This window comes from Microcaecilia unicolor, chromosome 2 (assembly GCF_901765095.1).
Source record: "Microcaecilia unicolor chromosome 2, aMicUni1.1, whole genome shotgun sequence".
In the NCBI taxonomy this organism is placed as follows: Eukaryota; Metazoa; Chordata; class Amphibia; order Gymnophiona; family Siphonopidae; genus Microcaecilia; species Microcaecilia unicolor.
This window is the reverse complement of record NC_044032.1, coordinates 235,480,988-235,491,176: the sequence shown is the minus strand read 5'-3', so window position 1 is coordinate 235,491,176 and position 10,189 is coordinate 235,480,988.

Genomic DNA, 10,189 nt, shown 5'->3' with positions numbered 1-10,189 from the left:
TCCAAAAATACTAGGACTAGGGGGCATGCGATGAAGCTACAATGTAGTAAATTTAAAACGAATTGGAAAATATTTTCTTCACTCAACGTTTAATTAAACTCTGGAATTTGTTGCCAGAGAATGTGGTGAAGACGGTTAGCTTAGCGGAGTTTTAAAAAGGTTTGGACGGCTTCCTAAAGGAAAAGTCCATAGGCCATTATTAAATGGACTTGGGGAAAATCTACTATTTCTGGGATAAGCAGTATAAAATGTTTTGTACATTTTTGGGATGTTGCCAGGTATCTGTGACCTGCATTGGCCACTGTTGGAAACAGGATGCTGGGCTCAATGGACCTTTGGTCTTTCCCAGTATGGCAATACTTATGTACTTATAGAACAGTCTCAACATTGTTTCCTTACCTTGAAGAAATACTAAGGGTTCAAGGAGTGTAACTCTATCTGAAATCTCAATATCTGATGATTCAAGAAGCCCGGAAACAGCTAGGCCTTTCCCTTCTTCCAATTTTCCTGACTCCATTTTTGCTGATGCAGTACGGATGGGCATTTTTGATATGACATCTAAATCCAACTTTGGACATTTTGCTCAAAACGTCCAAAATTCAAGTAAGGAATATATTCATTTTCAAAACAGAAAAGCATGTCTTTTATTTCAAAAATGGCTATTTGATAGATATTTTTGTGTTCTGTGCATTTATCTTTTGGTCCATTAAAAAAAAAAATCCAAGTGAAAAACGCACAAAATCAAGCCATTGGAATGTAAGAGGAGCCAGCATTCTGAGTAGACTGGCCACACAGACATCCCAGGAGAGCAATGGATCACCTACATGCTGCCAGGTACACATATCACCATTGTTCTCTTTTCTTGTCTGCTGAGCCCCCCCAAAACCCACTATACCCAATTGTACACCACTTCAATAGCCCATATGGGTGAAGTGGGCACCTATATGTGGGTACAGTGGGTTTCTGGTGAGTTTTGGAGGGCTCACATTTTCCACCACAAGTGTAACAGGTAGGGGGAGGTATGGACCTGGGTCCACCTGTCTGCAGTGCACTGTACCCACCGCTAGACTACTCCAGGGACCTGCATGCTGTTCTAATGGACCTGAGTATAACATCTGAGGCTGGCATAGAGGCTGGTAAGCAATGTTTTAAATCACATTTTTGGGATTGGGGGTGGGAGGGGGTCAGTGACCACTGGGGGAGTTAGGGAAGGTGATCATTGATTCCCTCAGTGGTCATTTGGTCATTTAGGGCAGCTTTTTGTGCCTTATTCATTATAAAAACAGTTCTTGCTCAGAACGTCTTAGTTTTAGTACTGGACAGTTTTGTTTTGTTCCATGATGGCTGAAAAACATCCAGGTCTTAGGAACACCCAGATCCTGCCCTTAACATACCCCTGACATGCTCCCTTGAGATTTGGATGCACTGCAGACAAACAGCATGGAAAAATATCTGAAAAAAATGTTTCAAAAATACAGATTTGGACGTTTTTGTGAGAAAAACATCCACATGCTGCTTTATGCCATTTTTTTAGATGTTTTTCTCTTTCAAAAATGAGCCCCATAGTACATCTTCTGAATCAGGAAATTTCAATATAGTTTTCAAAAACTTTTGAAATAATTCCTTCACAGACAAATATGTGGAAACAGGAAAATTTAAAATCTCAAGTTTTTAAAATTCATATTCTCTGTGTTCCATAATAGCGGAACGTCTTTGTCTTCCGCCTCTTGAGTAACAGAGTTCTTAAGCTCCAGTCAATTTTTTGACTTTCTTTATTCCAGTTGAATGAGTTTGTATGGAAGTTTCGATATTATTCAGTCTACCTACAGTACTCATTGAAATACTCACAAAGTTTGAGAATACCTTATAGAGACTCTTCATGGCTAATCACAATTGGGCTCATTTTCGAAAGAGAAGGACGCCCATCTTTTGACATAAATCGGAAGATGGGTGTCCTTCTCACAGGATTGCCCAAATCGGTATAATCGAAAGCCAGTTTTGGACATCCCCAACTGCTTTCCGTCGCAGGGATGGCCAAAGTTCAAGGGGGCGTATCGGAGGCGTAGCGAATGCGGGACTTGGGTGTACCTAACACTCAGACGTCCTCGACCCATAATCGAAAGAAACAAGGACGTCCCTGACACTTGGACGACTTTACCTGGTTGTGTTTTTCTTATGACCAAGGCACAAAAAGGTGCCTGAACTGACAGATGACCACCGGAGAGAATCGTGGATGACCTTCCCTTACTCCCCCAGTGGTCACTAACCCCCTCTCACCTTCAAAAAACATCTTTAAAAATATTGATTGCCAGCCTCCATGCCAGCCTCAGATGTCATTCTCAGGTCCATGGCAGCAGTATGTAGGTACCAGAGGCGTAGCCAGGTTTTGACATCAGGGGGAGCAAACATTTATAAAATAGGCGCCGGTTGGTGTCAGCTAGACAGCAGTGCCTGTGTTGTTTTCAGGTGTAGTGGCTGTGGCGGGTAATGATTAATACAGGCTGTCTCTATTGCGTCCTACCTACAAGGAAACAGGAAGCTACATCAGGAGATAGGACACAGAAGAGATCCTTGGACTGTCCACAGCAGGCAACCTGTCTTCTTAACTGCAAGTAAAAATATTAAAATTGTGACCATCACCTCAGGAACAGCACATACACTTCTTCCAGTGCTGGACACTTTGTTTAAATCAGATGAGTTCTACAGGATGTGGAGACCACTAGCCTTGAGCATTTTTGTTTTGTGTGACAAGGGCCACCAAAGGCACCCCTAGCCCCACAGCCTACTTTCAAATAGGGCCAGACATTGTGAAATAACACAAAACTCTGCAAAATGACACCCAAAACCTATAATGAAAACTTACAACACCATAATAGCCCTAAACCACCTATGAAAACACGGTGCTACAAATATTACACTGGGCCCTAGAGCAGTGTTTCCCTAGGTGGTCCTGGATTACCCCCTTGCCATTCAGGTTTTCAGGCTATCCACAATGAATCTGCATGTAATGGAGGCAGTTTATGCAAATCAATTTCCATGCATATTTATTGTAGATAGCCTGAAAACCTGACTGGCAAGGGGGTACTCTAGGTCCAACTTACAAAACATTGCCATAGAATACCAAGCTTAACACACCATAACAGCTCTAACCCACCAATGTAAAGACAGTGCTATATATATTACACTGGACTCTAGAGCACCAATATACCTACTGTTGGGAAACTGGAACAAGCTGCACTGTTACACATTCCTACAAAGACACTACATGCTAGCAGAATCCTTCATCTCAGTCACACATGCAGAACATGGACAGACCCTCATCTCATCTAATACAGAATAGGGAGCCACAAAAAAACCCATACAAAAGTTGAAATAGAGACCTCCTCCAATCTGCTCAAGAAATCCAGATTCAGTACAATACTAGTAAAAGAGAAACAGAATGAATTTTCTCCTGTACTTTGCAAAATAAAAATAGAAAAAAATGTACATTTTACAAAGCAGGTACATCTCAGTCCTTACAAAGTATTACACAAAAATATTTTTTTCTTTTCTACCTTTGTTGTCTGAGAATTTAATTTTCTAATTGGGCTGGTCCCAGTCTTTTTTTTATTTCCATGTTCCATAAGTCAGTCTTTACGCTAACTGCTGTTACCACATCCTCCGGCAAAGAGTTCCAGAGCTGGTGTTATGGGGCATATGGAATCACATCTTAACTTCATATATTTTGTAGAAGTTTACATTGTAGATACACAAATGGATTATTCCGTTTTGAGGCTTGTTTCAGGGACAACTGGTTTTATAAGTCAAAATAAAAATAAATATTTTGTTTCATGCAGATTTCTTCTGTTTAAACATAACTAAACAGGCTATAAGCCCCTAATGCAGTCCATTGGTTTTCTTATATTTTGTTCCTGTGATGACATATGCTGTGCCAAAAATGAAAACTCTTCTCTCTGGTCAGTAATAAAAGGAGCTCATTGCAAACACTATCAACCTTAAAAGGTTGTTTTGTTGCTGTACACGAGAAATTGTGATATTGAATAAATAAGTATACTGTATCCCTAGTCATGTATCCAAAGTTTATATAGTCCTTTCAAGAAAGTCAGTTAATCGTTTAACTTATTAGTGGAACATAACCACAGAGGCATGGTATGGTCACATTTTCACTATGGTAATACTAGAGCCCAACTAAGGAACAGGTTAGTCTTCACTGAACCAAACTTGCTTTCCTTGTGTCCATCACCACAGAATTCAGCGGAGGAAAGGGAGAGAGACTAATAGAAGCAAAAGGTAAAAGATACAGCAGTGGCTTGCCTTAAATTTCAATGTTTTCAGTTGACCTCCTTGTTCGCCTCGTTGCCTTGCCTCCCCAACTTGCCGCTGCAACAAAAATGAAGCCACGTGCGGGACCATAGTCCTATGCGCGCCACTGGTGCCTTGCTTCTGCCGGTTTCCTTCTTCCGCTCCCTCCTCCCAACCCAAACAGGAAGTTAAATCTTGCGGGGGTTGAGGGAAAAAAACTAGCAGAGAGAGGCGGCACAGGATCGCGGTCAGCACGCATAGGGCTATAACAGCTAGCTTAGTTTTTAAGTTCCAAGTCAGTCAGGGAGGGGCAGACTGCCACAGATCAAAATGCAGTGGCTGCGAGGAAAAGTTAATCCAGCACGAGGCGGCAGGAGCCTTTGGTGCATAGGCGCCATTTTATTTGAAAGAGTGTTTAGGGGACCGCTCCCCCTGCGCCCCACCTAGCTACGCCACTGGTAGGTACCTGGACCAGTTTTAGTGGGTGCAGTGCACTTCAGGCAGGCGGACCCAGACCCATCCCCCCCACCTGTTACGTTTATGGAGGAAACAGAGAGCCCTCCAAAACCCACTGTACCCACATCTAGGTGCCCCTTTCACCCATAAGGGCTATTGTACACCACTGCAATAGCCCGTAAGGGCTATTGAAGTGGTGTACAGTTGTGGGTAGTGGGTTTTGGGGGGCTCAGCACAAAAGGTAAGGGAGTTATGTATCTGGGAGCAATTTCTGAAGTCCACTGCAGTGCCCCCTAGGGTGCCCGGTTGGTGTCCTGGCATGTCAGGGGGACCAGTGCACTACAAATGCTGGCTCCTCCCACGACCAGATGGCTTGCATTTGGTCATTTCTGAGATGGACATCCTTGGTTTCCATTATCGCCGAAAATCAGAAACGACCAAGTCTAGGGACGACCATCTCTAAGGATGACCAAATTTCAGGATTTGGGAGTCCTTGACAGTATTATCGAAACGAAAGATGGACATCCATCTTGTTTCGAAAATACGGGTTTCCCAGCCCCTGTATGGGGATGTTTTGCAAGGAAGTCCAAATCGAAACGAGGACGTCCCTTTCGATTATGCCCCTCCACGCCTCCATATTTATTGTCAGCAGTTTAATCAGAGGCTTGAAAGGAAGCAATGCTGCAAGACTGTCAACAGATCCAGGCCCATCAATAGCTGCACTCCTCTTCTCACTGCCTCTGACAGCAGCCAATGAATCTCCCTCGCAATTGTGCCTCGCCTGGCACAATCGACTTAGGTAGAATCACTTCCAGGGACAAGTAGGAGATCACTCACCAGCTTAATTTCCAGGTCTCTCCAGTGCTTGCACTGCAATCTTCCACTGTAACCCTGGTAGAGGAGGGATAACTGGGTATCTTGGTGTCAATGAGATCTCGTTGTCCAAATCGGGCTCCTTCGTCAGCCCAATAGCAGACATGCCCACAGCAGCAGGGACCATAAAAGAAGTAATAATGGCCTGTCACGAAGAAGAAGTAACAGGAGTGGCTCGAAGGAAAACCTTCTGTTTCCCTCTATGTTTTGGCATCATATTAAATGTTTACCACCCAAATCCAGAAAAATATATGCCAGCAGGTAAGGAAGCTCACTTCTCTGTGTCTTTCTCTGATGCCATCTTGGTTTCCCCTAGATTACTTTTCCCAGTGTGCATCACTTTGCACTTGTGCACATTAAATTTTAACTGCCATTTGGATGCCCAGTCTTCCAAGTTCCTAAGATCCTCCTGCAATTTGTCACAGTCTGCATGCAATTTAATAACTTTGAATATAGTTTTTTATCATCCACAAATTTAGGGGAATTTTTACAAAGCCACGTAGGCACCTACACGTACCAAACATGCGCCAAATTGGAGTTACCACCCGGTTACTGTGTGGCCCTTGCAGAAATTTCAATTCTTGGTGCATGTCTGCTACGCGCGTCTGAAAAATATTTTTAATTTTCTGGCCTGCTTAATGGATGCTCACCAAGTGGCATTTGATACACGTAGGTCATTACTGTCTGAATTCTTTACCGCTAGGTCAATGGCTGGCAGTAAGGTCTGAGACTCAAAATGGACACACGGCAATTTTTATTTTGCCGCACGTCCACTTTCAGCAAAGAAAAGCTTTTTTTTTACAGGCGCGCTAAAAAATGTATTGGCACATGCCCAAAACCCGCGCCTACACTACCACAAGCCATTTTTCAGTGCACCTTTGTAAAAGGACCCATTAATTACCTCACTTGTCATTTCTATTTCCAGATCATTTATAAATGTTAAAAAAACACTAGTCCCAGGACAGATCCCTGGGGCACTCCACTAACCATCTTCCTACATTTACAGAAATGGCCATCTAACCCTTTTTTTTATCTTTTAGCCAGTTCCCATTTACTCCTATCCCTTGGCCTTTTAGTTTTCTCATGAGTCTCTTCTGAAGATCTTTATGAAAAGCTTTTTGAAAACCTAGATACACTACATCAACTGGCTAACCTTTATCTACATATTTATTCACACCTTCAAAGAAATGTAGCAAATTGGTGAGGCAAGATTTCCCTTGGCTGCATTCATGTTGACTCTATCCCAATAACCATGTTTGTCTATGTGTTCAGTAATTTTATTCTTTATAATACTTTCTATCATTTTGCCCAGCACTAACATCAGGCGTACCAGTCTGTAATTTCCCAGATCACTCCTGGAACTCTTTTATTAAATTGATGTTACATTGGCCACCTTCCAATCTTCAGGTACCATGGACAATGTTAATGACAGGTTACAGATCACTAATAGTAAATCAGCAATTTCATTTTTGAGATTTCAGTAGCCTGGGATGTAAACCATCCAGTTCAAGTGATTTTATCCTCTTTAATTTGTCGATTTTGTTCTCTATATCTTCCAAGTTCACCGAGATTTGCTTCAGTTCCTCTGTATCATCACCCTTGAATACCATTTCTGGCACAGGTAGATCTTTTACATCCTCTTCAGGAAAGACTGAAGCAAAGAATTCATTTAGTCTCTTCACTATGGCATTGTCCCCCTTATTTCCCTAAGTGCCTCCTTTACTCTTTATTGATCTAACAATCCCACTGATTCCCTCAAAGGCTTTCTGCTTCTGATATACCTGAAAAGTTATTACTATGAGTTGTTGCCCCTACACCAAGTTTCTTTTCACATTCTCTTTTAGCCTTCTTTATTAATGTTTTGCATCTAACTTGCCAGTGCTTAAACTGCTTCACTCAGATCCTTTTTCCCTCTTTTAAAAGATATTATTTTGACTCTAATAGCCTCTTTCACTTCATCTTTTAACGTTGCCTGTCATTTTCCCTTTCCCCACCTTTTTTAATACATGGAATACATCTGGTCTGGGCTTCCAAAATGGTATATTTAAAATTTTATATTTATAATCTTACAAACGTACATCAAGAATACACTGATGAAATAAAAATATTTCTTATAGAAGCAATCATCTAATATCAAGTAATAAAGCAAAGCAAAATGAATATAAGAAGTATAAAATTACAACATAACCTAAACAATAAGGAAAACTAGTCTTGAAGAGGGTGAGCCATAGAAATTCACATATTAAGGCATCTTTGTTTGTTCTCTGACGTGTCCAACATCCAGCCTCCTAGATAGACAGCCTACTGAATTCTCATGAAAACTCACTTGTGGGTCTGCCTTGGCAGATAATGCACCCACCTTTCTAAGGGGATCTTTTATTAAGCCACAGTAGCATTTTTAGCTCATGGTAGAACTCATCTGGCAGTAAATACCAAGATGCCCATTATATTCCTATGAACATCTTGGTTTTTACCACTAGCTGATTTCTACTGTGAGCTAAAAATGTTACGGTGGCTCAGTAAAAGACCCCCTAAATCTGTAGCTCTTAGCTCAGTTCTTGGGACATATCTATCCAGTCAAGTTTTCAGGATAACCACAATAAATATGCACTTATGTAATGGGTTGACTAGTGCTTAAAATTAGTCAATATATTAAATCCACTTTATTTAAAGACCAGTTCCTATTAATGTATAAAATAATTCATATATTTAACAGTTTAAATTCACTTTCACACAATTATATGTTATAAAATTATAATGGTACTCAGTACAACCCCACGAATGCCTACTGGGATTCTATGGGTTTATGATGAAAATTATTGCACCGTGTAGGCATAGATACAACATAACATCTTCCAAAACATTTTTTCACCTTCTGGCAAAACAATATGTAAACATTACTTAGCTTTCTGAAGATCTTCCCCATGGTGATTGCAGGTGTACCTTGCCAATTAATCCTGGAAGAAATATAAATTCTGTGCAACCCTTCTGTGAACAGATGCTCCTTTAAAACCAATTAGTAAAGAAAAATGAAGAGAATCCATATAAAGTATTCAATAGTTATATATGTCCAAAGAGGAATAAGGTTGGTGGTACCATAAAAATCCAATATATCCAGAAAAACCAGGATGTCCAAAAGATCAAAATTTAATGGAACCACACAACGTCCATTCCACTCCTCAAGAATTTTCTTTCTATTCGCCATCCAATAACATACAAACTTCAGATATATTATCCTCTTCTGTCTGGAACCAGGAAACTCTCCACAATTCCTTACTCCATCCAGTACCATATAATTCACAGAAAACAACTTTACTGATGACACAAGTGGCTTGGTCTCTACATGACAGAGAATTCCGCTCCTAGCTTCCACGGGAGACCAAATCTTCGGCTTTCCATATCAGCTGAAACTCCACAAACTGCTCAAGCATGGTAGATGCTGAGAATCTGATGGGGTAAGAGGAGAAATGACAACAGATCAAATCAAAGGCTACTTCCCTGTGACAGGCATCAGAGGCTGAAGAGAATAGCTCCTCACTTTGCTCTTGTGCTTTCAAAGAAGAAATGAGGTAATATTTAATGTAAAAATAAGGAAAGCACCATAACCTTATCTACTTAGGCCACTGCTACCTTGGCTACACTCCTTTCCTTGGTTTCACTATTTTAGGGGTCCTTTTACTAAGGTGCACTTAAAATGCGTTGTGGTAATATAGCCACGTGTTTTGGACGTGTGCAGATCCATTTTTTAGCACACCTATAAAAATGCCTTTCTTAAAATTTTGACCGAAAATTGACGAGTGGCAAGATGAAAATTGACACGCATCCATTTTGGGTCTGAGACCTTACTGCAATCCATTGACTTAGCGGTAAGGCAGTGCATTGTTTCTAGCAAAAAAGGTGCTGGTATTCAAATGCTAGGCCACCCTTCAGGGGAGGGGTGATCGCTGAGGGGACTCACCCCACAATAGCCAGGTCCCCTGCAACCAGTCACAGAATCTATGACAAGGCAGAATTGGTGTGTAGAGCCTGAGCTTTTTCATTAAAACTTGGGGTCCATGGGTCAATTTTAGCAGACAGTGGAAAAGGTGCCGGTACTCAGTACCTCCTCAAAAAAAGCCCTGTGGTAAGATAATGGTCTACACGCTTCAAATGCCTTTTACCACCCAGTAGCACTGCGTGCCAGAAAATAATTTTTATTTTCTGGAGCGTGTAGTGGATGCGCGTCAAAAATGAAATTACCATCTGGGCCACATGGTAGCCGGGCAATAACTCAAAACTGGCACACATTGGGCATGTGTAGGTGCTTATGCAGCTTAGCAAAAGGACCCCTTAATTTGTTAAACTTTTGTAAATAGATTAGCTCCAAGGAGAACAGACTGCCCATTGTGAAGGTAATATTATAGAGCTTTCCCCTTGTGTAAAACGTGCTTTACATGCAGAAACATGTATGTGGGTTAAAAGTAAATGAACTGGAAAACAGCACCTCCTACTATGCAAGCAATGCATAGGTGTTACGTCTGTGGCCGTGACCACCCTCAGACTTACCCTGTTTCTGGGA